This window comes from Pleurodeles waltl, chromosome 9 (genome assembly GCF_031143425.1).
Source record: "Pleurodeles waltl isolate 20211129_DDA chromosome 9, aPleWal1.hap1.20221129, whole genome shotgun sequence".
In the NCBI taxonomy this organism is placed as follows: domain Eukaryota; kingdom Metazoa; phylum Chordata; class Amphibia; order Caudata; family Salamandridae; genus Pleurodeles; species Pleurodeles waltl.
The window spans coordinates 610,762,826-610,789,868 of record NC_090448.1 but is presented as its reverse complement, the minus strand read 5'-3'; the positions used below and the strand labels follow the sequence as shown (position 1 = coordinate 610,789,868).

General features: G+C 42.2%; 1 protein-coding gene across 6 annotated transcripts in view; it reads right to left on the bottom strand.

The window, feature by feature from the left end:
- LOC138259714 (leucine-rich repeat and fibronectin type III domain-containing protein 1-like protein) overlaps nt 1-27,043 on the bottom strand; it is a 3,031,897-nt gene that overhangs the window by 1,788,187 nt on the left and 1,216,667 nt on the right. For 3 of the 6 annotated variants that reach the window (XM_069207608.1, XM_069207607.1, XM_069207610.1), the window contains one exon: nt 16,823-16,938. The exons of the other annotated variants lie outside the window; for them this stretch is intronic. The gene's annotated coding sequence lies outside the window, so the exon portion shown is untranslated. The remainder of the gene's footprint in view (nt 1-16,822; nt 16,939-27,043) is intronic. 6 annotated transcript variants of the gene reach the window in all.

Sequence of the window (27,043 nt, the reverse complement as noted above, 5' to 3'; positions counted from 1 at the left end):
ACTATTTTAGAAATACTACTTTTAGAAAGTGGGCATTTCTCTCTGCTTATATCTCCATGTGCTTTGCAGCCTGACTCCAATCCATGTCTGAGGCTGAGTAACAGCTACACATTGTGCATACTTTCCAGACAGCCATCACACAGGAGGGGCTGGGTGCATCTGCATGATAGTCTTCCTGGAAGAGAGGGAGGCGGGGACACTTACATTTGTATAGGCTGTGTCCCTGCCTCACATAATGGTCTGGTTTGCCCCCTAGTAATGTTTGGAGCTGGGGCTGTGTTAAAAGGGGTTGTTTTACACTTGAAAGAATCCCTTTGAAGTCACCCCCTGAACAAAAACATTTTTGGAGTATAATTACAGGGGCTATGATTCCAAAATTGGAAAGCACTTTGGAACTGGGATTGAACCTCTGTCAGAAGGACTGCTGCACTGCGCAAAGGACTCATCTGGGCTGCTCTTCACATCAGCACCATATGGATGTTAGTGCGTTGTGAGTGCTTGGTTACTTTCTGCTAGGTATGAGCACTGTTGACAGCTCCTCATGGCCACCAATCAGTGCATGGTGAGGCACTAGTGAATGCCCGCCTCTGCTATGTGCTGAGCGCTTAAACTCCCCATGGAGAGAGTGCTGCCAGTATGAGGAGAGCCTCGGCTTCAGGGACGTTGCTTGATAATCCAGAAAAAAATCCTCCATGTCAAAGTGTGGGCAGGACCCGGGCACCAGAGGCAGAACCTTGGGGCTAGCATATGCCCTACAATCATCCTTCAGATCGGAAATTCCACCTCAACCTCAGACCTGGCGGGAAATCGCTGCCGCCAAAGGACACATCCACACGACCCCTCCCGCCAGACGGAGAAGCAGTGAGTCAGGCAGTGAAGAGCTGACTCCCCGGTTAGGTGAGACCGCTCTTGAAAACCACATGGGCTCACCTCATTGAGAAAGATCTCAGTTATTTCTGCCACTGCACAGTGCGCTCACAGGCAGTTGTCTCCTTGAAGGTCTGCACACGGGGAGGCCCGAGTATTGCCATACTCAATCATGTATGTGCCACAACCCTTCTCCTCACCTAGGGCCTTGCTTTGGGGGTACTAGATCAGGAAGGACAGTCTGGGGCAAAACCTCAATGGAGGTTCAGCTTGCTTGCTCAACTTGCTGCATACAGAGTAGTGGAGGATGGCCATAAAGGCCGTACTCGTGGCACCTGTGCTTTTGCACTCTTCGTCTTGAGCCTGATCTAAAGAAACTCACAAAAATCACCACAACTACCATACTAGGAGCCCCAGTGCTTTTCTGCCCTGTTATATGGAGATTTGTGAGTGGGTTCTAAACTACATCCATCACTTATCTTGGGACAGTGATAGCATGTGGTGATCAATGTATTATAGTGCCATCTAGGACTCTAAGTGTTCCCTAGCATAACCGTTGCATTCCATGCACTGCTCTGATGTTGTAAACTGTTTCACCATCCGCATTTACCAGGACCAGGAGTTCCATTGCAGTAATTGCCTCATATGCCCAATACCTATGATTTTTGTCATTTTGGGTGTAAGGACATTTATATAATATAGATGTCTATGTTAATATAACCCTGTCTGAAGTCTCTTTTGTGGTATCTTTACTGTGTCACTGGTGTGAATGTGTTATGCATATGCTTGACACATGACCTCTGGGGACAAGCCTGACTGCTCTGCACCAAACTACCAGGGGGTGAGCACAGGTTATACTTGGTGTGTAACTTACTTGCCCTGACTAGAGTGGTGGCTTCTGCCTGGCTTAGGTGCATACCCTAGCCAACCATAAACCCCATTACTAACAGGTTATGGTTACAATCCATGGAAGCATGACATTAATTATCATTCCGAGTTGCATATCTATTCCAATTCTGAGCTTAGAGGGCCCAATTAGATAGAATTTACTATTAAATTTGAAGTAGGCAACACCTGCTCCTGGAAAATTAAAAGATATTTTGGCTTCTGTTTCAGTTGTTAAATAGTACAGCAAGGAAACTCATGGGGCCAGACACATAGAGCAGTAATATCACGAAAGCCTACAGATTTGTTCTGTAGTTCTACAATATCTCTTTTGTTTGTTTTTCCCTGTGGAGAAACACTTTTTCCGCATCCCTCTAAAGCTTGGGAGTGTTGTGTGTCCTTTCCAGAGTTGGATGAGGATGTACTCCAGCTCATTCTTTGGAAAATCTGAGGTCATTTCCACAGTTGCCAAGGGTTGGTGACGAGTTAATGAATGTTCAAAAGCTTGAGAGTTGCAAACTACATCATTATCACCTTGCATGAGGATTGCTACTGTGTAATTGCATGCATTTGTGGTGCACAATTATAGAGAGGTAAATGCATTTACTCGTACTAGATATCATTGTGGGAAAATGACAGGCAATAATTGTGTCCGTAAAAGAATGTTTATGGCTAAAACGTGTTGCCCATCATGCTCGTATTTTCAGAGCAAATATGGCTTTTCTGCTTTTAGACCATATCCATAGCTTTGACTGTTATTAGCAAGACACACTGTTCTTGGTCTTCCATTTTACTGTTGAGGAATTAGCTCCTTCGTTTTCATGTTTGTTTTTTATAATTACCTAAAACGACAAAGGCTACGCGGTTATCAAATTCATGGAATGGAGAAACAACTTTGGATCATATTATTATATTACATTAAAAATTGCAATGAAACAGATATAGGTTGAAGGTGGATACACTGGGGGCAGAGGTTGATGTGTTTGACTACTGGAATCTTCAGCATCTGGAAGTTCAAAAGGTTTGGTTTGTGACTGTATTACTTTTTTATTAGAACCCAACACAACATCTTCTGCTGGGATTTACAGACCAATGGAAATCATGACTGGTGATAGTTTGTAACACAAAGTAATGCAATGCAGTACACTGTTCTGTCTTACATTACTGTGCATCACAGAGAATTTCCTTGGGTGGTGCACTGGCTTCGCTATGCAACTACTCATGGGTTTTGATGAAAATCAATACTTACAAAGAATTATAGAAATTGATATGAGCTAAAATTCTGTGACTCCCTAAGGCAGGTGGAACAAGGAGAAATGTTTGCACTTCAACTTGTTTTTACCTCTCTGTGTGTGTCCTGCATTCGGTGGCACACATACAAAGAGGGAAATGCTTCAAAGCATAGGTTTCATGTGGGGGACCCCTTTTTGCACAAAGACTTTGATGAGTACAACACAGAATCTCCAGTACTGTGGCACAAAGGTGCTCGCATTGGTGCACGGCAGCCACAAGTTCACCAGCACAGGGAGGACAGATCCGTGCCATCTCTAAGTAGATATGGTGCTGTTCTGCTCTCTCTTGTTCATGCAACACAGCACAGTCACTTCAGTTGCTGCATTGTGTGAAGTCTTTGCAAATATGCTCCTTAATGAATACCACTATGACCTTCTTCTGGCCTGTTGAATTGCATCATTTGTGTAATGTGGATTCATGGGTTTTCTGGTATTTAGAATTAGTGGCCATGATCAGTCATATCAAAACACTTTGAATTCCCAAACAGACAGCTTGGGCCATAGTTTCTCATTTTGGAGTGGCTTCTATGGTGACTGGCCGTGCCCTGCTCCCACAATACTGTGTGGCAGTAAAGCCAGGCTTGTGTGATTTCTAGGCTACTGCTCTAGCAGAAAATATGTGCCTCACCTACAACCAGTAGGCAAAGGAACAGGGAGATGAAGAAGTGTGGATATGGTTGACCTTTTTAATTCTTTGTTAGGAACAGACATCTGATTCACACATAGAATTTTAAAATGCAAATGTTTGGGATCACTGAGGGGCTAACTTAATTAGAAAGTGCACTATAGTTGATTACAACCTGTCTCCCACATACATGTATCTTAAATAAAGAATACTGCAAAATAAAAACACATAGGGCCTCATTTACAAGGGGCCTGTGCCACTGAAGTGTCAATTGTTATGACGCTCTGATGGCACAAGCCTCTCAATCATATCTATGAGGTGATGCAAAGCCACTCTATGTGTTTTTGCATGGCCTCATAGATATGGAGTAAGGCAAGGCAGCACAAAGCGCTGTGTTGCCTTATTCTATGTCAAAGAGGCGCTCTATGAGCTTTACAGTGGGTTTCCCTTTCCAACACTGACGGGTTTTGACACATTCCCAGATTTATAAGGATCTGTAAACCTGGGACTGCATCAAAACTGTGTGCCTCCCCGGGGAGTTGTAACGAAGAGAAATACCTTTATTTCTCCTTGTTTTTAACTATTTCTATGTGTGCGGCATTCTGCAGCACACATAGAAAGAGGAATATGCCTCCATTGATTGTTTTTGTGCTGGAACGTATCCCTTCCTGCTCAAAAACTATTGTGCCCACAATGCAGGCACCCTTGCACCATGGTGCAAGGGTGCCTGTGTTGGCACTAGGCACCAATTTGTGCACCAGCGGCAGACAGAAGGGACAGGAATGCACTGTATTTCATTAATACTGGGCATTCCCGCCCTTTCCTTTTGAAGCAGGACAGGACAGCAAAATGACTTGCTGCGCTGCCCTGCAGCCAAAACAGGGGAATGAGGCACACATCCTTAGAATCATAAAAAGTCAGGTAAATCTGGAATAAGTCTATTTTCTACAGATTATTGAATTTATCTGAGAAGAAGACAATTGGAATCACCACTGGGCACAGTAAAATGCTCTAAAAATGACAAGCTTGTGCTACCATTTAGGTCTGGAGAAAGAGGTTTGGGGGGAGGCTTTTCAAGACTACAGGAAGGGGAGACCAGTGGTTCGTCTCACAAATTGTAAGGTACACCAAGTGTGTCCCTAAAAAGCATTAGATCTACTTTGGAGGGACCCCGTACAATAACATGAAAAATGCAGTGGGAATACAACGCTGTCAGCACAATAAAAGAACAAGCATTTACAATGCATCGGGTCTCGCGTTTGCTCATGTTAGAGCTGATCACGTTGTAAACTCCTAACCCGACTTTTCACCTATTGGGCCAAAGTGCATTTATGTACATAACCCGAAAAAGTGAAATCAAGTACGTAAAGCGCTCGACTTCTGCCAAGCGAGATCGGGCTCGTAAATTAGAGAAAAAAAAATCCACGAGCCCGATGGAAAAGAAGCAAGCCTCGCATGTTTTCTGTACTTGCCCGCTGCGCTCGAGGAGGGCTAGCCACCGGAAAAGGCATGACATATGCATGCCTTCGACTAATGAAAGCAAGCAGATTTTATTAGGGAAGCCCACCAACCAATAAAAAACACTGACGTGAAGTTGACAGGGCTCCAAGCCTTTTTATAAATACAAAAGAGTCTCGCTGCGAAACGCATGCACGAGCGCATGCAACGCAGGCTCGACCCTAAAAAAATGGTGATGGATTTCCAAAACCAAGGAAACGGGATTTTATTCCCTATAATTCTGAGCACATATTTAACAAAACATTATTAGCGAATTGAAGACGTGGACCAACTTCTGAAATGAAACCTGAGAAAGAATTGCTCTTCTTATTCAGGAGGTTAACTTCTACACTATAAATGAGGTTGTTAGGTTATTACAAATGTTTCCGTTCCATTTGCATAATTTGCGTAGTTCGCAAAAAACAATTATTACACAAATGATGAAAGAATTTTGAAAATATGCTCGTATGAATTACCACAGTTTTGTTTTGCTCCAGCGGAGTTTTTTTTTTAGATGAAATGCCTTTCAGGAGGTGGAAAGATGGAAAACGAGTCGGGAGTGGCATATTCTCCACAAACCGGATCCCATGCCGGTATCTTGGGTGACGCTAAATGCCTAGTTTGCCCTTGTGTTCCATTTTTACTTGAGATATACCAAGTACATTTCATGTAATTTGCATGTCAAATTTTCCTGACACTTCTGTAATTAGGCACTCCCTTAATAGAATGCGAAGTTGTCTTGGTATTTTCCTTACCTTGGGAATCTGCAGAGAACGGTGAAATGTACATTAGCATCATTTGTTACCATGTTCACAAAAATACTTACACAACTTAAAATATTGTATTTCATTAAGAGGCCAGAATCCACCGCAGATATCAGCTGTCTTTAAGCAGACATTATCTATGAGAGCAAGTGGTTTTTTTTTTGCGCTCCCCACCCCATGACCACCTCCACCCGGCAAATGGGCCCTCGTATCTCCACAGCCCCCCCCTTTCACTTGTTTTAAAGTGCTTGTAAAGGCTGGCTTTACTAATCCACTCAGCTAGCCACATAAAATATAATTCTGTTATTTGCAGCAGGCATACTAACCCTCTACGCTACTTTATAGTGAATCAAAGCTGCCGCTGGACAAAACTCCCCTCTCTCTCCCTAGCAGGAACATTAATCACAAGAGGTCTCTTGACATTTTAATTATTTCCTGAAGGCTTGACGCACAATGAACTTTTCAGCAGGTGCTTTTAAAACGCAAGTTTCGTAAGTCATTGCTAAACACAGCGCCCCCCCCCCCCGAGGTCAGCGCCCCCCCAATCCAGGTCAACACTTGGTGCGGCCGCACGGCTCGCACCTCCCTAAAGCCGGCCCTGCATGGGAGCTCAAGAACAAAGCCATACCGGCCAGCATCTGGTGCGGGTGATGAGCAGCAACAAGGGAAACTAGAATTGATTGTTTCTTATTGTTGTCTCTGTAATTAGAAGAGCTAGATTTGACAAGCTGGGTACTATCAGGTAATTCAACGCTTTAGGCTGTTGTGTTTCCCGAGGCTATGCCAATGTTTGTAATTACCGGCTGTATCCGCCCTTGAAATGGCTTTATTACTTTCACTCAAAAACAAACAACAACTAATTTATGAAAAAGAACAAATGTCACTGCATTGCAATAATGTACTAAAAATGCCTAACTTAAACTTAAAACTTGAACATGTTCGGTCCTTTATCAGAGTGTGTAAGGCAGCAGCTATTTTATCAGTTCTGTTGCTCTCGCTGATTGGTTGAAGAGCAATGGAACAGAAAAGGTTATGCTATTTATTCAGAGGTCGAAGTGCATTTAAAAAAGTATGGTAACTGTGATGCTGCATGGAATGGTGCGGGGTCAGTGAGCGTGCGGGTGGGCTCAAAGGTGTGACTAAAAAATCTAAATATTCTGTAAGTATTTTTGGTCTTCGCAATCAGGTAGCTACATATGAAACAACAAGCAGCTTAAAGGAAAAATACCTTTTAAAAAGTTGCTGCTCAGTGGGAAATGCTCTAAAGTACATTATGAAACCTCTATTACTTAGTGTACAAGCCACAGAATTGACTCTTGGTTGGTGCAGTGGAAAATAGTGACTGGTGTATTATTAGTGCTACGAGGTCAGAGCCTGTGTGAATATGTTAGTCATTATTTTAAACTTGCATTACACACAGTATAATACAGACAGCTAAAAACTTCCTAAAAGGTTTAAGATAAAATGGTGCTTCCAAAATACAGATTTTAGTAATACCCAGACTGCATGTAATACATTTTTTTACGTAACTGTCCTCATAACACCACTTCAGCGGTAGAAAGCACTACATAAATACAGGTTAAATTAAAAGTACGCACTTTACAGCCCAGTTTTAACTCTTTGTACTACCACTCCCCAAAAAAATATTTGTCATCCAAAGCTTTAAGTGTTTCGAACAATTAAAGCCAGTACTAGCTCCCAAGCATCCTTTACATTTTTAGATTACCCTACACATTTGCAGATTAACCCGTTGCTCACATTTGCATTTCTTTCAGGAAAGCACGCACCCTGGCAGAAAGGCTTTTTAGCTGTCTGCCCGGTTTCCGTTTCAGAGCATAGGAGACTCATTGTAGGACACTTCAACTCAAGTGCATTTGAAATATCAGAATTAACCATCCAGGGACGGCTGTCTTTTTACAAAAAATAGGTGAACGATCTTTAAAAATCAGAAAAGTAGGGGCACGTAGTGCACCTCCAGTCCAGCCCACTTCAACCACTGATTTCATTAATTGTCTTACTATGCCATAGCTAACATTTATATCTGTTAACAATTGAGTCTAATTTCTATTGAAAGCTCCTAGTGAAATTCCAGTCACAATGTACGCCATAATGCAATTTGTCTGGACTCAACTATTTAATACTTCAGGTTGAACTCTAAATAACATAGCATGACTTCACACCTTAAAAACGTTTGGTATGCTTATCAAAATCTCACATTAGATCTGCACAAAAACTAATTTTAAGACATGTATTTTAAGTGTACTAAACAGTCAATCTCTTGTGCATCACAAGAATGATTGAAAATGGAGTCCAGGGTCCTCAACCTTGTACCAATCCTCTTGTCCTCATCATACAGCCCCAAGGGAATTTTATTCTACTGTATACAAGCTTCTATGTCTTTGCTTGTTTGAAGGAAGCTAGGCTTCTGTTGGGTATTCTTGTTAATTATCCTGCAAACTAAACACTAAGGGGCATATTTACACAGAAGTGGCGCAGGGGGCGTTGGCCAAAATTGGCAGTTCAGCGTCACATCTGAAACACAGGAATGCACTGTATTTACACAAATAAGTCACAACCCTGTGTTTCTCCTAGCAGTGGTGCTAAATTTAGCTTCAAGTGCCAACGCAGGCATCCTTGCACCACGGTGCAAGGGTGTTTACGTTGAAGAGAATTCCTTAATATAAGCATTCATTCAATAATGATGATTTGCCACTACCATGTGTGCTGCGTTCTGCAGCACACATAAAAGTAAGAAATCACCATTGTAGGTTGTTCCTCTGCAGGAAGGGGCACCTTCCTGTACCTAAACAATCACTCATGGCCTTTTGCTCTTTCTATGTGTGCTGAGGAATGTATCACATGTAGAAAAAGCAAAAAAGAGGAGAAATAAAAATATTTCTCCTCGTTGCACCATGCTAACGCTTGTCGTTAGTTTTTGGCACTGCCACAGTTTTACAAATTCTTGTAAATCTGGGGCAGTGTTAAAAGCAAAGGGTGTGGCGGTGGCATGCTGACAGCCACACCCATTGCAAACCCCCTGAAGCCTAACATTTTATCCTGCACCTGTTGCTACATGCCTCAAATCATCAAAATGTCTATTACAATTAGATGGGAATCCAAAGCTGTATTCCTTAGAGCTGAATGTACACTCTACAAATTTCCTGTTACTTTCTCTAAAAAAAACATTCTTAGACAGACGTACAACCACAAACGCTACACTTCCATTCCTATAAACCCGTGTTTACATAAAAACTGCTAAATGTGTCCAGTGTGAAATTATCATGACTTTGAGGATTATTAACCAAACTCAAAAAAAATATTTACTGTCAATTGATCCCCTGTATCTGCAAAACCTTGTCTAAGGTCTTATGGAACTAATGTAGAAAAAGTATGTATTCGTTTTTATATAGTGCAAACATTGTACAAGGGTTTTATAGCACTTTACAAAGGTAAAGTTTAAAACATAATGCAAGGTGCACAAGAAAAAATATTAGTGGAAAAAGATATGCAAAACAAACGGATGAATTTTGGACAGAAATCAAAATGCAATATATGAAATATTCTGAAAACATATGTAGGACAATGTTCAAATCAAACTTTGGGGGTAAACTTACTGTCGGATAGATAACAAAGGCGACATTGTAGTGCAGAAGAATGAAAGGGGCAGCAATGAGAGGGAAAATAATGGAGAAGTAATGTGGGAGAAAAAACTCATCAGACCTTTCCTTATTTGTTCAACTTTTGGCTAAGCTGGAATTTCTGATGTCCACTCTGGTACTTCCCTTCAGCTTCACCTTTGTTTGTTTTTCATGTATGAACTATCAAAAGTTGATTGACTACTTCTTCTGATGGCAATTAATAATTCATCTGCAGGTGCCACCACCCCTTGATCGAATTGTTACAGAGTCCACATTTTTCAATAATGAAAAATACAAAAAATCTATACACAATAGGGAGGAGCACTCTGACTTATGTTCAAATCATATAGGCAAGAAGAAGACTTTATTCGGTATGAAAAAATTCATCCATTAAAACAAATAATCACCAATACATTTGTTAATATAACATTAAAACCATATTCAATAAAACCCACCCATCAAAAATATAAACATGTAAGACCTTATTCATAAAAAACAATGAACTAAATGAATTCATTCTAAAAACTCTACATTATTACGCCAAGTAATAGCTCCCTTCAGGAATGATCCCAGGCCCCTCCACACCAATACATCTGAGGCCATTTGCAACCACATAAAAGAAGGACGATATTGCACAAAACCCTTAGGCCTTAGGAGAGGTAATAAAAATTGAGTTCTAAACAGTGCATAAAAAACACAAAACAATGTAAAATGGGGCAAGGTCTGTTGGGATACTCCATCACAGGGGCAGGGTCCGATAGATTTTTCCCCATACTAACCTAACGGGAAACACAGATTGCTTCTAATGATCCCCAAACAGAATCGAGTTATAAGAGACCTTTCCCTCACATCCTTTATTTCTAAGAGATAGCGCTCAGGACCCACCCACATCTTTAGCATGATAAAGTCCCTGATCGATTTTTTCCCTAAAGCCTCCCCCTCCCTCTTGGTCTCCTGTATTCTCAGAAAATTATCCTTAACCCATTTCTTATCACGACTAGTCAGGCCCTCAGGATAATCAAACAAATCCGGCTGCCCCAGATCATGGGCCATCTTCCTTATAGGCGTCAGCCAGGGAACATTCTTTGCATTGTCGCAAGCTAAACAAACCCTTAAGATATCCCTATTAAGAGTGGCATGTTTGTTACTCCAGATTGAAATCCATAACAGAAGGGGAGCCAACTGGATAGTGTCCTGCACAAACTCAAGCTCCAGTTCCAGATGATATTTTGTCCAACTCCTAATAGCCTTCCGCAGAACCGATTTTCTTCTACCGTAGGGGCTCGGGTATCCCTATACCCCCAAAGTGCTGCTCATACAGCAGGACAGGGAGACATTTCCGCCTATAAATTTCAAGTCAAAGGCTTGATAGGTTTGCTGCCTACCCTTATAGCAAAGTCAAAAGTCGCACCAACTGTTGCATGAAAAAGCACACCCCTTCTGGCAATACAGGGTTTCCAAGATCCTTTCTCATCCAAAATAACCCCTAAATATGGGAACTCATGGACCCTGCTAATAATTTGATCCTCCATCCTTAGCTCCCCCACCCTGCTCAAGGGTCTTCCGCAAACCATAAAATGTGATTTCTTAAACTTGATCTCTAAACCCAAAGCTGACATAAAGGAGACATAAGCTATAACTATTTCCCGGAGACCATTCATAGTGCGGGCCATGAATACCATTCACCTTTGGGACATCCCTACAATGTTCCATCAAAAAATCAGACAGTCCATTTGTATATAGAAGGAACAGAGTAGGAGCCAGAACACACCCCTGGCGCACACCCCTAGAAAGCTTAAAGGCCTCTGAGCTTTCCCCATTAGACCCCACCCTCACATTTGCAACCGTTCCAGAGTGCAGATACCAGAGCAGCTCTACAATATTAGGATCCAACCCTAGCTGATTTAACCTCTCCCACAATATAGACCGGTTCACCTTGTCAAAGGCACAACTAAGGTCCATAAAAGCAGGATAGAGGGTACCTTTCCTGGCCTGCGTGTACTTACCGATCATCATCAATAGGTTAAAACATTGTTCTCGCGTACCGAGGCCTTCCCTAAAGCCATACTGATCCCGGCTTAAAATATAATTTCCTATCATCCAGGCCTCTAGACGCCTTAAAATAATCCGTCCCAGGATCTGCGCAGAAGAGTCCAGGAGAGAAATAGGGCGATAGGACTTAGGATCATTTCGATCGCCCTTTTTAAACACTGGGACAATACAGGCTAATCTCCAAGAGGCAGGAATGCCCACAGTAACTGCTGCATTGAGAACATTTAAGAGAATAGGTGCCCATAACTGGGGGTTAGATTTATACAAATCCATAGGGATCGAATCTGGGCCCGGAGCTGTATTACTAGCGCTACTCTGTATCGCATCAATAACCTCATGGAGCGAAAACCTAATTGCTAGGTTAGGGGCCATATCATACTCGTTATCCCGATTATTTCTTAGGGGAGTACCCTCAAAAATTTTACAAAAGTGAATTACCCAGGCCTCCGGGGCGATGTTACAACCAAGGCCCTCAGATGTTTCTGTTCCAAAGGAACCTCTATTTACCACCTTCCAAAACAAGCCAGGGTCCTTCAGAGCTATGGCACGCTCTAACTCTTCCCAGGCTTTATCTTTATGTTTTAACTTGCTATCCCTCAGGGCCCTTTTATACTTAATTCTAGCTTCTTTTACGAGGACCCAATCTCTAGGATGTTTGTTAGTGGCCAGCTTCAGGTTTGCCCTTGCATCATAGCAGGCCTTGTCAAACCAGCCACATTTGCATTTACTGGGGTGGCTGCCTACTGATAATAGACAGTCTCTCACTGCTGCATTTACTACTGTTATTGCATCCATAACAGTTTTAGGATTGGGAGCCTCTGTCAAGAGTGTTTCCATAATTAGATGTAAATTTTCCCCCACCACCCTTCCTATAACTTTTTGGGAATCTACTTGTTTCCACCCAAGCCGCCTACCCTGGTCTCTTATCTCCACCGCTACAGGCCCACCTCGTCCTAATTTACGTAGGGCCCCAGGGAGTTTGAAGGACACTATAAGGGGATTATGATCACTAAAACACTCCCCTAGCACCTCACCCCTGATCACCAGATCTTTCATAGGTGGAGACACAAAAATATAATCAGTAGTGGTTCCAGACCCTCTTCCCACATAGGTTGGAAGTTGGTGAGTGCCTACTGCTTCTATATCACAAAAATTCAAAAGGCCCATCTTCCTAAGTTCCTTAATAAGAACCCTGCCTCTGGAGTCCTGCAGACCATCCACTAAATAATCCTCACAGTCACACATAAAGGGATTAACCACAGTACTGAGCCTTCCCAACTTAGCATTAAAATCTCCAGAGACAATAGCACAGAATTCCAGCCCCACCTCCTCCATTCTATATTTCAGAACCTGAAGAACGGAGAACAGGGCCCCAATTTAACACCCTACATCCCACACAGCATTATAAAAGTTTACCAGCAAAATATTAAAATTGTTGGAAAAAATTACCCATACCAGCAATATACCCCAGTGGTTGCAGTTAATTTGAAAAGCACCCACTATCTTAGAAAGGCGTATAAGGGTAACCAAGCCACCTTTCGAGTGGCCACCAAGAGACTGCATAGCTGGAATTGCAAATCTGTCATACCCATCCCACATAGACATCCCCTCCGACCAGGTTTCCTGAAGCATGATAACATCATAGTTAACCACACACCTAACCCACGCCTGATCAGATAACTTGGCATCATACCCCGCAATATTTCATGAAATAAGATTACACTGTGGAGGCACCTCTACCCGTGTAGTCAGGGTCTCGACGCGTTGTCAATCCACCCCTTCCAAACATAAGTTACTGTTGGTGAAGGTTCTTCTGCTAGTTGCCTGTAAGCTATTCTGACCTAGAGGGGGATTCCTACCAATGCCAAGAGAAGCCCCAACACTCAATCGCATGTGGTCATAAAAATAACCCAGAGGGACCATACCCATTGTACCTGCTCTTAGAACAGCAGGACGGTAAGTAGAGAGGAGCCTTTGAGTCAGGGCAGGATATCTAACATTTATAATAATACAATCTTCGTTCCCCACCTTATTTGTGGGCCCAACCCAACCAATTCTTCTGAAAACAGAATATCCTTAAAATCCTTACATGAAAAATCAAAGTTCTTACTCAACCAATATCCAGCCTTATTTGTGAGTTGGTCCGTAGACTCAGTTACCCCAGGAGCAAGAGCAGGTACATTCGTCAACACCACCACATAGGGGGCACAAGCTGGCGGGAGATCCAAACAAGCCAATGAAGACCTAATCGTCAGCAGATTCGGATTATCATTCCCAACCACCTGTTGGCCGACCTCCCCATCTACCACAGACTCAGGATCAGGCTGCCTACTACAACTAAGCCTGTTGACAGTCCTATCAGCCCTTAGTAGAGAAGTCGGTGCAGCCGGGGCAATCTCAGCGCGAACCCCCTGACCCCCAGAATTTACAGGATTAACCAATAGCTGAGATGTTTTTCCCAGGGGCCCCAAGGACCCCGCAGCTTCCTCCGGCAGGAACAACTTCTCACTGGAATGAGATTGCCTAGTCGGGGCCACACAACCACCTGCACAGTGCCTCCCTTGGCTTCCTTGCACAGATATCAGAGAAACTGCTTTTTCTATGGCCGATAATTTCGCCACAACAGGGGACAAAATCTCCTGGATCATTTCCTGGAATTTTGACAATAAAGTAGTTACATCACAACCCAAATGCTGGCAAGGTGCAAGGTCACTGCTCGTACCCTTAGGGAGCTCCAGGAGAGGTGTTTTCGACTTGGGCATCATTTTCTTTAAGACCTTTTTTTTCCTCGGGGGAGTGCTACATTTGTCCACGGAGCAGGCCGGAGGAGAAGATAATAAAAGTATTTTGCTTCTTCTGGAAGGTCCTTGGCCACCAGACCCCTCTATTGTCTCTATTGTCTCTGTTGGCTCACCCCGGACAGACTCAGCAGCCGCCATAACTGCACCTTGGCCCCCCCCCGGATAAGCCACTTCCACACCCGCACCCTCCCGAGGACTACTATCAATTGGGGCCTGACACCAGCCCTCCAATTCCATGGATAACCTCCTCTCTGCCAAATCGATTTCCTTTGTTACAACCCTGACTGCTCTTGCGAGGAAGGAATCCAATGTAGTGGTACCATTTCCCTGTCTACCACCGAAACCACCCCCCAATGTACCAGTTAACGGACCTCTTTTCCTGCCCATTTTTCAGTGAAAAAGTTTCATACAACAAGCAACAAACGAAACTGTCTAAAAAATAAAAATTTAAAACTATTAAGAATCCTCTGTAAAACTCCAAATATACATCAAGTATTAATAAATATATATAGTCACCCTCCACAGGAAACGAAAGAGGGGTGGCCCAGCCCAGCCTCTAATGGGCGATGACGGGCGCAAAACAGGCACGCCCTTGGCCCGGGCTTTGCACGGGTGGGTCCCACGGCAGCGGGCGCGCAAATGTTTTTTAAAGGGGCCGCTCCCCGCTCCTCCTCCGCGGTCCGATCTGCACAGGGGGCTTGGCTCCTCCCCCCAGATGCTTTCAAAAGATTAGCGCGTCCCGCGGGCGCGCAAATGTTTTTTAAAGGGGCCGCTCCACGCCCCTCCTCCGCGGTCCGGTCTGCACAGGGGGCTTGGCTCCTGCCCCCAGCTGCTTTCAAAAGATTAGCGCTTCCCGCGGTAGCGGGCGCACAAATGTTTTTTAAAGGGGCCGCTCCCCGCCCCTCCTCCGCGGTCTGATCTGCACAGGGGGCTTGGCTCCTGCCCCCAGCTGCAAAATATTAGCGCGTCCCGCAGCATCGGGCGCGCAAATGTTTTTTAAAGGGGCCGCTCCCCGCCCCTCCTCCGCGGTCCGATCTGCACAGGGGGCTTGGCTCCTCCCCCCAGCTGCTTTCAAAAGATTAGCGCGTCCCTCGGAAGCGGGCGCGCAAATGTTTTTTAAAGGGTCTGCTCCACGCCCCTCCTCCGCGGTCCGATCTGCACATGGGGCTTGGCTCCTGCCCCCAGCTGCTTTAAAAAGATTAGCGCATCCCAATCATTTAGGCTATCTTTAAATGTCCATCCCAAAATCAATATCCTTGGAGTGAGGTCCAAATTTCCAAAGGAATGATTGATTCCCCAAACATGAAGCTCCAGGTATTGATTTCTTTACTTTAGCAAATTCTCCATAAATAAAACCAGCCAGGCAATGTGTTTCATTAAAAAAAACTTTTTTAGGGCAGAAATGTCATGACAATAGATTGTGTTTACAAACCTGCATATTTTGACTCAACAAATAAATTAGCTGAAATTAAAGGCCATCAAATTGGACCTCCCCACCATTCCCATTCATTTTTTTAGTTCTTGGTTATACCGATCATAATTTTCATATCCTGACATAATTTCCTTACACACCACTGCTTTTTAATGTCAATGACAAAAAAAATTGACACTAACAAATACATATGTATTCCTTGATGACAAAGCAACAAATCAACTTTCATCACTTCAAGTTCCCATTAACATTTCCATTTAGTTCCCTTTTACAACAAAATCCTTGTTTTTTAGTTTCTTAATCATTTATCCAACCATTTCATGTATTCCTTACATCCTCTCAAAATCAAATCAGAATGTCCTAATTGTATTCCTGCCAACAAAGAACACTTACCCACCCCAAAATGTATTCCTGTTTACTACATTAATTTCATTTCAATAAACCTCACCAACCCCTTAATCTACTTTCACATAGTATTGATACATACCACTATTTACATGTGCAGAATCTTATCATAAAGTTGTTTTCTTCAATGTTATGTCTATTATCATTTCCCCATGGCAACTTACCAGTTTATATCATCCTCCAATATTGAGGATCAGAAGTAACCATAGTGGCTACAGTCCAAGCGTATGCAAACAATATTGTCTCAAACTTAAAGAAAACATGCAATTCATTAATATTCTGGTTCCCCTAACAAAATTCCTACCCAAATACAAGTGAATATATATAGCAATGCCGGTCACCAATTACAATGTATATAATCAAATGCGATTGAATTTCCTGTACTAATCTAAATTATCGAACCATGAATGGGAGCTACCTTAAATGGCACCGAACTTCAAACCATGTTTAGGTTAAATACAAAATGTTGGGTAGTTGTGGTTAAATAATTGCACATCTTGAACAAACCAACACTGTTGTGAAGTTACGATCTCTAAATAATAGTAACAAAGTAAAATTGCTCACATGGTATCCCTGCTGCCAATGTGCAGAAAAAGAGACGTTCCCCATTCATGGCACCACTTGGTTTGAATTCCACCTGTTGTCCTGAACGTCTATGTTTGCAACATAAGGATGTTAAACTGTTGAAATGAATTACAAAAGAAGGTATGTATAAACAAAGTCTTTATCCATGCTCAAGCTAAGAGGAGGTTGCAGCAATGACAAAAAACAGATGTATTAAACAAACTTGGATTTCCACTAAAAATTAGAAGTGCAAAAAAGAGGAACTTCCACAGGAGAAGCAAATGACCCAGAGCATTTCTCACGTTGAGGCTATGTGGCTACATGTAAATATGTACAACACCAATGACTCTCCATGTGAGGACTTATATATCAGGCACTGTGAAGGATAGTATCTGTTAACACCAGTCTTTCACCTATTTCTTTAGAATTATTTGTTTCAACACAACTTTCTAGCCAGCCCATCTATCCCCCTGACCCATGAGGAATCATCTGCATGTTCTTTTTGCTCAGTTGTATGCGCAATCTCCATTCAATCACCCAATACAGAGATTAATGTTTTTTGTTGGGTGATTGATGCATTCATGTGTCCATTACATTATGTGTTGTGGTGTTATTTAACAGTTCCTTTTACACATCACAAGGCTCACAGCTAACTAAAAGGGAGTGGGTGCTCTCTGAGGTGACAAGGGAATTCAAGAGGTGGTGATTTGGCATACACAAGTGAGTACCTGAAATCCAGAAAGGATAGAAGGAGATTGTAATGAATGGTGATCAGGAAACTTGAAATGAGCTTGGAAAGTCTGCAGAGAAACTAGGAAGATAACAGAAAAGTACAACAACAAACTATAGGAAGGATTCAGAAAAAATGATAGACATACTATCATAAATTATAGCATGGAAAGTGAGATAATGATCGCGCAGCAAAGTAAAGGGCAGCTATTTTCACTGTCTATGTAGACATCCAGGAGCTCTGATGAAGGATGAATGTAGGGTGAGTCTTTGTGCCAGAGGCACAAGGTCTCAAAATCTAACTGACACTAATGGTAACAATGAACACACTGTTAACTGAGGTACAAGTAAGGACTAAAGGGAAAAGAGGAGAACACAGTGAAGACAGAATAGTGCTGAAGAAAAAGTAGGACTGGAATCACAGAGCAGAACCGGACTAGAAATAAAAACACACAGAACTTTGAAGGCAGGACACATGAATGGGAAATCTGCACACTAAGAAGGGCAGGATGAAACTATATAGACAGGACAAGGAACACAAAGTAGGGAGTCTGCCTACAACAGTGGTAGGAGGTGTGTAGGCTGAATTAAAACAATGACAACCACAGGGACAAAAAGGAAGCAATAACAAGTAACAGAAAACATATAAGACTAATTTGCAAACTGAAAAATGGCAAGAAGAAATAAATGAAACCAAAGTACTCAGAATCAAGAGCAGGCCTGGAAGCAGAGCAGCAAGAACAAAACAAAGAAAACGAGCCTCAACTGTAAGGACTGTTGCAAGCCACTGTAAAATGATCTTGAAGTGAGCCAGGTGTAAGAAATAAGCTAGACGCTAGCAATCAGAAAACTACCAATGAAGGGAAGGCAGAGCTGGGACTTGTAGATGGGAAGAGAAGGACAATTAGGAGGCACATTAGATTAAATAGGAAAGACTGGGACAGAGTGCAGATTGATTCCAACAAAGAGAAAGGTCAAGAAGTTGACTCTAAGTTGGTAAGAAAAACTGTAGGATAAAGGCATCATTATATTGACTAGAGCTCCAACACCAGGATGTGACCTAGTAGAATTTGGCAACCGAAAGGATTACAAGGACCTTAATGCATCCAGATGGTGGTGTAAAAACCTTGAATGGAGTGTGATGTGAAGCTAGAATACATTATATTGGAAAGTGTTCTGCCATATTCTGGTGTAAAGGCTTGATCCAGAGGGCCATCATGAGCACCTGCTAGTAACGGATGGCTGAAATAATCTTCTCAAATACTTTTCCCTCTGATAGGTTTCAGGATATAACCTATACAGTGTAGAAAGAAAACTATTTCTCAAAATCATTGTTATTATAAGATAATATAAGACCTTGAACAAAATAAGGGATGAATAACTGCTTCCATGGTTTTTTGAAATACCATGTGAAACATAAAGAAACATACAGTTGTTAGTTAAGTGTTCAACTTGAATTGAGTCAGTTTAATAAATTATTCAACTGGTCACTTTGAATCATACTTGATATTTAACCTCATTGATCTAAAATTTGTGAAGGAAAAGTTGAGGGCTGTGTTCCAGACTAGTACTGTCAACTGTTTACAAAAGAAATGAATGGCTGTTAAAATAATTGGGTGTAGGAATACTGAGGGGCATAGTTACAAGGCCTCAGTGGCACAAATTGCCACTGGAGCGTCACCTTTGTGAGGCTCCAGTGGCGCAGTGTGCCAGCACAAATTTACAAGGCCACGTAAGGCCATCTGAATTTGAAACATTTTATACTAATATTTGTTTTACAATATATCAAAATACTATTGCCTATTAGAAAAACCAGACCAAGTAGGAAATTGTTTTGTGCCTTATCTCAGAGGAAAAAACCTTCCTCTGATTTATTGAAATAAAATATTCCCACCCACCTAGGATAAAATTCTACCTGTTGGAGTGAGTAGTAAATAACTACTTTATATTAAATGTGGCACCTAGTGCAAGTAATAAAATCCCATAAAACTGTTCTTAGCAACTATTGCCATTGAACAACTCATATGAGGAAAGAGGGCCATAGGTCTTTCGGAACTTACTGCCCTGGCCCACCTTTTTATATAAATCACAAATGCAATCAGCAGAATTGAGCAATTATTGGTCTCTTAAGATGTACTCTAGTCCCAGTAATCATACTAAGGGGCAAGCCCCTAGTGCCATCAAAACATTACTTTTTGTGACGCTCTGGTGGCGCTGTGCACTGTGCCATATTTACAAGACAGCGTTAAGCCACATTTTGGGGCTTAACGCCGCCTTGCAAATATGGGCCCCTCCGACGCAGTTTTCTGTGGCAGAGGGGTGTGCAATGGGTGTTGCTGTGGGCGTTCCAGCACAACACCCATTGCTTTTGACACTGCCCTGCATTTACAAGAAATCCTTAGCAGCGACAAAAACTAACGCCACCCCAGGCGTTTTTGCTTTTTCTATGTATGCTGCATTGTGCAGCACACATACAAAGAGCAAATGACCATGAATGATTGTTTATGTGCAGGAAGGTGTCCCTTCCTGCACATAAACAATTATTATTAATGACAATTTGTTACTTCGATGTCTGCTGCATTTTGCAGCAGACATAGAAGTGCTAAATCACCATTGTAGATTGTTCATGTGCAGGAAGGGACACCCTTCTGCACATAAACAATCATTCCCTTGAACACAGACACTCCTTCACTATGGTGCACGAGTGCCTGTGTTCGCGCTAGCAGCTAAATTTGGCACCAGCACTAGGGGAAACACAAGGGTGTGCCATATTTTTGCAAATACAGCACAGATTAGTCGCTCGATGCAAGCTGCACTGCTTTGCATTATTAAATCTACCATTGTGAATCATCTTAGAATGTTCGAATACATGTGTACTTCTGTCTCAATTCTGCTGAAGATCTCCACCAGAGAGCTAAAAAATGCATTTGGGTCAAGAAAATGTTTTGATCACAACCATGCAAAAAATGCTACCTCTCATTGGGAATGAAATCACCACGTTTATGAGGGCTATAGCTGGACACGCGAGAAAGTGTGTCCTTCAGTTATCACAGCACCATTACCTTTGTTACTCAGACCACTTTGTTCATTCAACTTTCAGCTTCTTTTGTTACAACGGGGCTCTCTCTTTTCAGCGTGCGCTTGTACACTGTGATTGCAAAATCTTTTGTTGATAAAAAAACATAAAAGTGGCTTAGAAGCTGCCCCTTACTTACATTAATTTACGACTGGCTTAGTCCAAAATCGCTCTAATCTATCTGCTTCTAATTGATCAGCATGCTGTATGCCTTCACTTCTTTCTCTCTTCTTTGCCGTCCAATGCTGGCATGTTGCCTCGGGACCAAGAACTCCATTGGCTACTGCCCAGTATCCTTCCTCTGGCTATGAACGCAGAAAGTACTTCTTTTTTCTTTCAGCATACTGCCTTCTTTCTTCGCTGCATTCAATTTTCTTTCTTTTCTGCATGCCATCTTCTTTAATTATTGAGAATGAGAGGGGGATGTGTGATTCTTGCAGTCGTCTTTCATGCCATAATAATGTTACATGAGAGTGAGTCAATGGCGCACATGGTTCAGTTTTGTCTAACAAGCAATTATACAGCAGTCACAGAACTGTTTCCTATAATTAGATACATCTACATAGCCTGCAGATCTCGGCCACATGACCCGGCTGTATTATTTCAAAAAGGCAATTGATTTCTATATAAAAATCCAACCGCCGCCCCTGAGTCCAGCACGTCGCCCGCGATGCAAGTAACATGAGAGGCAGTGAGTCAGTCAGTTGCGTGGCACATCATGGGTCAGACAGTTGAACAAAGCAATGTCAGTCAGAACTGTTTACTATAAGTATTAATTACATCTTTTAAATTATAATACCGGCTCTCTCAGGCACCTACTGTTTGTTCATCATCGTCACTGGACGGCTGAGCCAATTTGCCAGTGCCGTGGCCTGGTGGGCTGCGTCGGAACCCACTGAGCTGTTGGCATGTGGTAGCCGCGGTCGGTGCCGTCAATCATCATGCGAACCAGGGCATGCTGTAAGTGTAGTTTTTCCACTCGCTAGGATTTATACATTAGTATATTTACACCTGCTTGCCACTTGGCCTTTTCAAAAACTGCCTTACTTAGCCATGCGAGGCCTCTCCATCCAGAGCTGTTAGTGGGGCCCTGACCGCTCCTGGGGCGCGTCTCATAGCAGTTAGGGAGATCTGTGCAGCCAGCAGAGGCAGCACATTTAATTAATGGCCTCAAGAAAAATAAAACATGAATAAACAAGTCTCTTCCAACAGCTTCGAGGACTCATTTCTCTAGGCCACCAGATATCTAGACGGACAGGAAGGGGAGCTCATTTTATTGACATTGTTAAGGAAAAATGGAAACTGCACTATATGATTTCGCACCATGAACAGTACTAAACAGGCAGTCACAATTACAGTTACCTTGCAGTTAAATGGAACATGATTTGAATGGAGCAGCAGGTGCAGTGGCACTCTACTAACTACACATTACTATACTCTGATTCAATGCCATATTAAATAAGGTACAAATCATGAGTATGAAACCCCGGGATTTTAATACAACATACACAACTATTAACGGTTTATCAAATTCAAACAGACATTATTATAGCCTTTTCCTAATATTTACATACCTGTTAGATAGTAAGAAAGAATGTAAAGCGAAAAAAAAAAGAAAAAAAAAAAAAGCGAAACCTATTGGCTTTGCCAATGCTTGTTTGTTTCTTATTACCGCTGGGAAAATAGGCTTAACACCCTCTGTGAAGAAAAACGGTGTTATTTAAATCAGGTAGAGAACATATTTACCACTTTCAAAAGGCAACCACTTTCTCCTTCAGCGCAAAGACATAAAGCAAAACCTCAGGGAAGATTGTGAAGCTGAAAGGGGCAAAGAAGACAAGCATCCTCCCACTCCCCTATTGCCGGAAACATTTACAGCCACCTGCAGTAAGAAGGAAGGCAGGCGCAGTGCAGTAGTTTGTCACATCTTTGACTTTTAGCGCTGACAATGGCAGGGGATGTGGGTGGCACGGATTGGCACAGGAAGCCATTACCGAAAAAGTCAGAGACAAGTGTAATTCTCAGACGCTAAGGCTTACAGCAGTTATCCCATCCAAGATTATTAGAGCTATTTCGTCTCTAAAGAAGAGGAAGTAGACAAAAAATTACCCGCGAAGCCATTCTCAAGGAAGACTGAGTTTCTACCATGTTCTATGTATTTTCACTGCATTGATTTTTTAAATACTACAAAAACAATGATATCTAATGAGTATCACGATCAACGTGTAAATAAAGCGAATCTCAATGAAGCACATATGACAAAGATAAATTGTGTATATAGTATGCTATGGACGTAATTTATTATCTGTAAAGCACTTACATACATAGGTGGCTGTTTGAAAGTGTTCACTACTTATTGAAAAGGTCTTATTTTTCACATGGCCAAGTGGTGCAATTGCTGATGGTAAGGGCATTCAGAGGATCCTATCATGGGGCGAGGTATGGTAGGACATTTAGGGCAGTTGTTCAAGAAAGTGCCGCAGCATGGTGCTGTGCCAAAAATAGCAGCGCTGTGCTGCCCCAGTTTTGAAATGCAGGGATGCGTCGTATTTACAAGAATACAGTGCACACCTGCGTTTCCCCCAGTGCCAAATTAGGCAGCCTGCACCAACGCAGATGTCTTTTCACCATAGTGCAATTGTGTCTGTGCTGAGGGGATTGACTGTTTATGTGCAGGAAGATGTCCCTTCCTGCCCTAAAGAATCATCTATGGTATTTTGTTTCTTCTATGTGTGCTGCAGACTGCAGCACACATTGAAAAAGCAAAAAACGAAGAGGAATAAAAGCATTCCTCCTCGATGTGCCATTCTAATGCCACCCCTGGGGTGGCGTTAGATTTTGGTGTTGCCTCAGATTTACAAATTCTTGTAAATCTGGGGCAGCATCAAAAGCAATGGGTGTTACGGTGGAATGCCCACTCCAACACCCATTGCTAGCCTCTCTGATGAAGAAAACTTCATTGGAGGGGCCCATATTTACAAGGGCCTGCTGGGAGTGATATGTTAACCTGTTTCTTTTGTTGATGTGCCATACATGTGTTGACGTTCCTTCTAGGGGCATTCTCTGCCAATCTGTGTTTGTGATTTGCCATACGCTGTCTAATGTTCCTGATATGGGCATTTAGGATATATGCATTTCTTTGGTAATGTGATTCTTGACTACTGCTTATGTTGCAGAATAATAAGTAACTTATGCGTTTTATTATGAACACTGCTTATTCCGCAGAGTACCATATGATGTTCTGACAACTGCTTGAGTAGCAGGACATTACTGACCTGTTGCGTTTGGTCTAATTATGTTAGTGCAATACAGATTATTTTTACATAACTTGGTGTAGTGTTCCTTTGTGGCATATTTATTGCGTCAAATGTGTTGCATGTGTTGGACCAAAGCTTTACACACTGTGTCCGGGTTAGGCCTGACTGCTCGTACCAGGCTACCAAGGAGGTGAGCAGGGGTTATCTTGGATGTGTAACTCGTTTGCCTTGACTAGAGTGGGTGGGTTCTGCCTGGCTTAGGTGCATACTCTAGCCAACCAGAAGCCCCATTTCTAACAACCAGTTTTTGCAGATCCTGTGCTATTGTTTTTAATTTGGTGGAAAATTGACATTTCGTTCTTGTAGTGCATTTATGGAGTGAAGTTGTACATCGCTCGCAATATAGAAGAGGCAATTCTTCCCCAATCACACCAGACATGTAAACTTGACCGCTCAGCATATTGAAAAATATTTTAGAATCACATATTCATTCACTATGTCCTTTTAGTCTTCTGTTTTTCCAATTTTTCAATAAGGATTTATACCTATGAACTTATAGGTTGAATTGTATATTAGAAAATTAGCTAATTGTGTAGTTTACATTACTAGTTCTTATAGAGTGTAGCTATGCCACAGGGGCAGCCTTTTGGTGTCAAGGTGACAAAGAAGGTCATGGCAACCAGTCATCCTTCCCGGGCAGTACGAGGCCCTTGTGGAGAATTGCCTGTCATATTTAGAGATCACTACTGCCCATACAACAGATAAACATTACTGTTGAATTCTGAGTGGGCTGCTATGCTAAAATGGTCAGCTTGGCATTCTCATTTGCTTTGAAGCAGCAAACCTCCTGGTGTAAGGTTGTGTTGTAAGAAACCACAAGACAAATGTCTCTGATATGTAGGCATTTTTACACAGAGGTCAGTGATACTTGAACACTTCACTTTACTTTATGATGGTTCTGAGAAGGCAAACACAGGCAGTGAAATATCAATTGCATAACTTGTAGATGTCATCAGTGATGTCATCAATGTGTTATGTAACATGTCATGAGTGATGTGATGTGTTAGGTCAGAAACAGTGCATGTCAGGGGTGCAAATTATAGTTAGCTGACTGAACTATAACTGGCAAATCTATCTATCTATCTATCTATCTATCTATCTATCTATCTATCTATCTATCTATCTATCTATCTATCTATCTTCACTTAAAAAAGCTAAGGTGTTATAGGTAAGTACTGAATTTACTTTATGAGAAGTAACTATAACTCATGCCCTACGATAAGTGTAACTCGCGCCCATGCATAGTTTTCTCATCAATAATTTTACTGCAAATTTTACAGTGATATTATCAATGAAGATGTCATGAGTGATGCTCGATCTGGGGTAATTAGCAGTGCATGGCAAGGGCTCAAGTTATAGTTACCTTAAGGTACAAGTTATAATTACTTGATATAACTATGGACCTAATTACAATTCTGACAGTCTTCTGGCAGTCATAGGACTGCCAGACCAGAGGTGGCGGTCGGACCGGCGATGCTGTGGCAGACCGACCACCACATTACGACCCTGGCTGGCAGGGAACAGGTGCAGGGGGCCACAGGCGGGCCCATGCAATGCCATGTCCGTGCTGTGAAGACAGTGCACATTACGAGGGTGCTGGTGCTCCCTGTGAGTGGCAGTGTAGCAGTTGGCTTGATTATGAGCCAGAGACAATGCTGCTGCCACTTTCCCGCTGGGTTGACCTGCGGAAGCCTTGGTTTCTGTCCGTCAGCCCAGCGGGAAGTTATAATGGGGCCGACGGAGAAGTCTCCAGTTCAGTGGTGGCTACCCTGCTGTGAGTTTGATGGATGGGAGTTCACGTCTGCCAAAATCGTAATCACGGCCTTTAACTATAACTGCTGAATTTGTGGGTGTTGAGCAAGTAAATTCAGAATCTAACTATAAGGTCCTCGTAACGTTTGGTTTTATAAGTGAATTTCTATTTTTTTGTTATTCTACACACTAACTATAACATCACTTTAACCTTTGTTTTTTTACAGTGAATTTCTATGCTTTTCTTCAAATATAAAGTAATTTTTATTATTTTACATTATTTCAACCACTGCCATGCATGCCCTTTGCGGTGCATGAAGCAGTTGCCCGCAGGCTTGGCCTGTGGCCAGACCCTGTGCCCAACTCTTCATAAACACTGAACCCCATGCCACACACTGCCTTTGGCCGTGAGCGTCAAGGGATGGCTTCTGGGCCTGGCCTGTGGCCTGGCCCTGCAGTTTACGCCCATATGTAGCCAACCCTGCACCAGGCACAGCCTTTGGCCGGGCGACCCTATATAACAATCGAAACCTGCCATTATGAAATGAAAGAGAGAGAGAGAGAGAGAGAGAAAGAAAGTGAGAAAGTGAGAGAGTGAGAGAGATTTAGTGAAAGAGAATGACAGAGATAAATTGAGAGAGAGAGAGAGAATTTTTTTAGGCTTTGATGAATGATAAACCTAGAATGAAACATTATTGGACAAATTAAAAAGAAAAATGCATTTCTCACTTAAATAGCGTGAAATCACCTTTCAGTATGCACTTGAATTTTTTAAACTTAAAAAAAGATTAAAGAAGGAAATGACAACTGAGACACATAGACTTGAACCCTCAACCTTCAGTGTTACAGTCTGAGATGTTAATCTTTAGGGTACAGGTGACAGCTTACACTGTGGTGTCCAGACATAACTATAACATTCAACATAAAGATTTTGAATAGAAGAAGATGTAAATGTTCTATCACAAGGAAAGTTTATAATTCGAAACATTATTAAATAATCACACTCACTATCATGAGATACTAGTATATGAAACTTCAACCTACTGAGTGACAGTCAAAGAGCTTTACCATTAGTCAAGAAGTGACTCTGTTCTTCTGTGCATCATAACTAAAACATTCAAAACAAATATTTTGCTAGTGTGATGCTTTAAAATCATTGTGTGAAGAGACCATTGTAATAACAAATTAGAGAGACAGAGGGACTGTGAGAGAGAGAACTTTTCTAGGCTTTGATGAATAATATACTTAGAATAAGATATTTCCGGTCCCAGACCGCTCCCTGACTCCTGCAGGAGCCGGCATTGCTCCTGCACACAGGAAGCTGCTACAAATGCAGCACCCTGCATG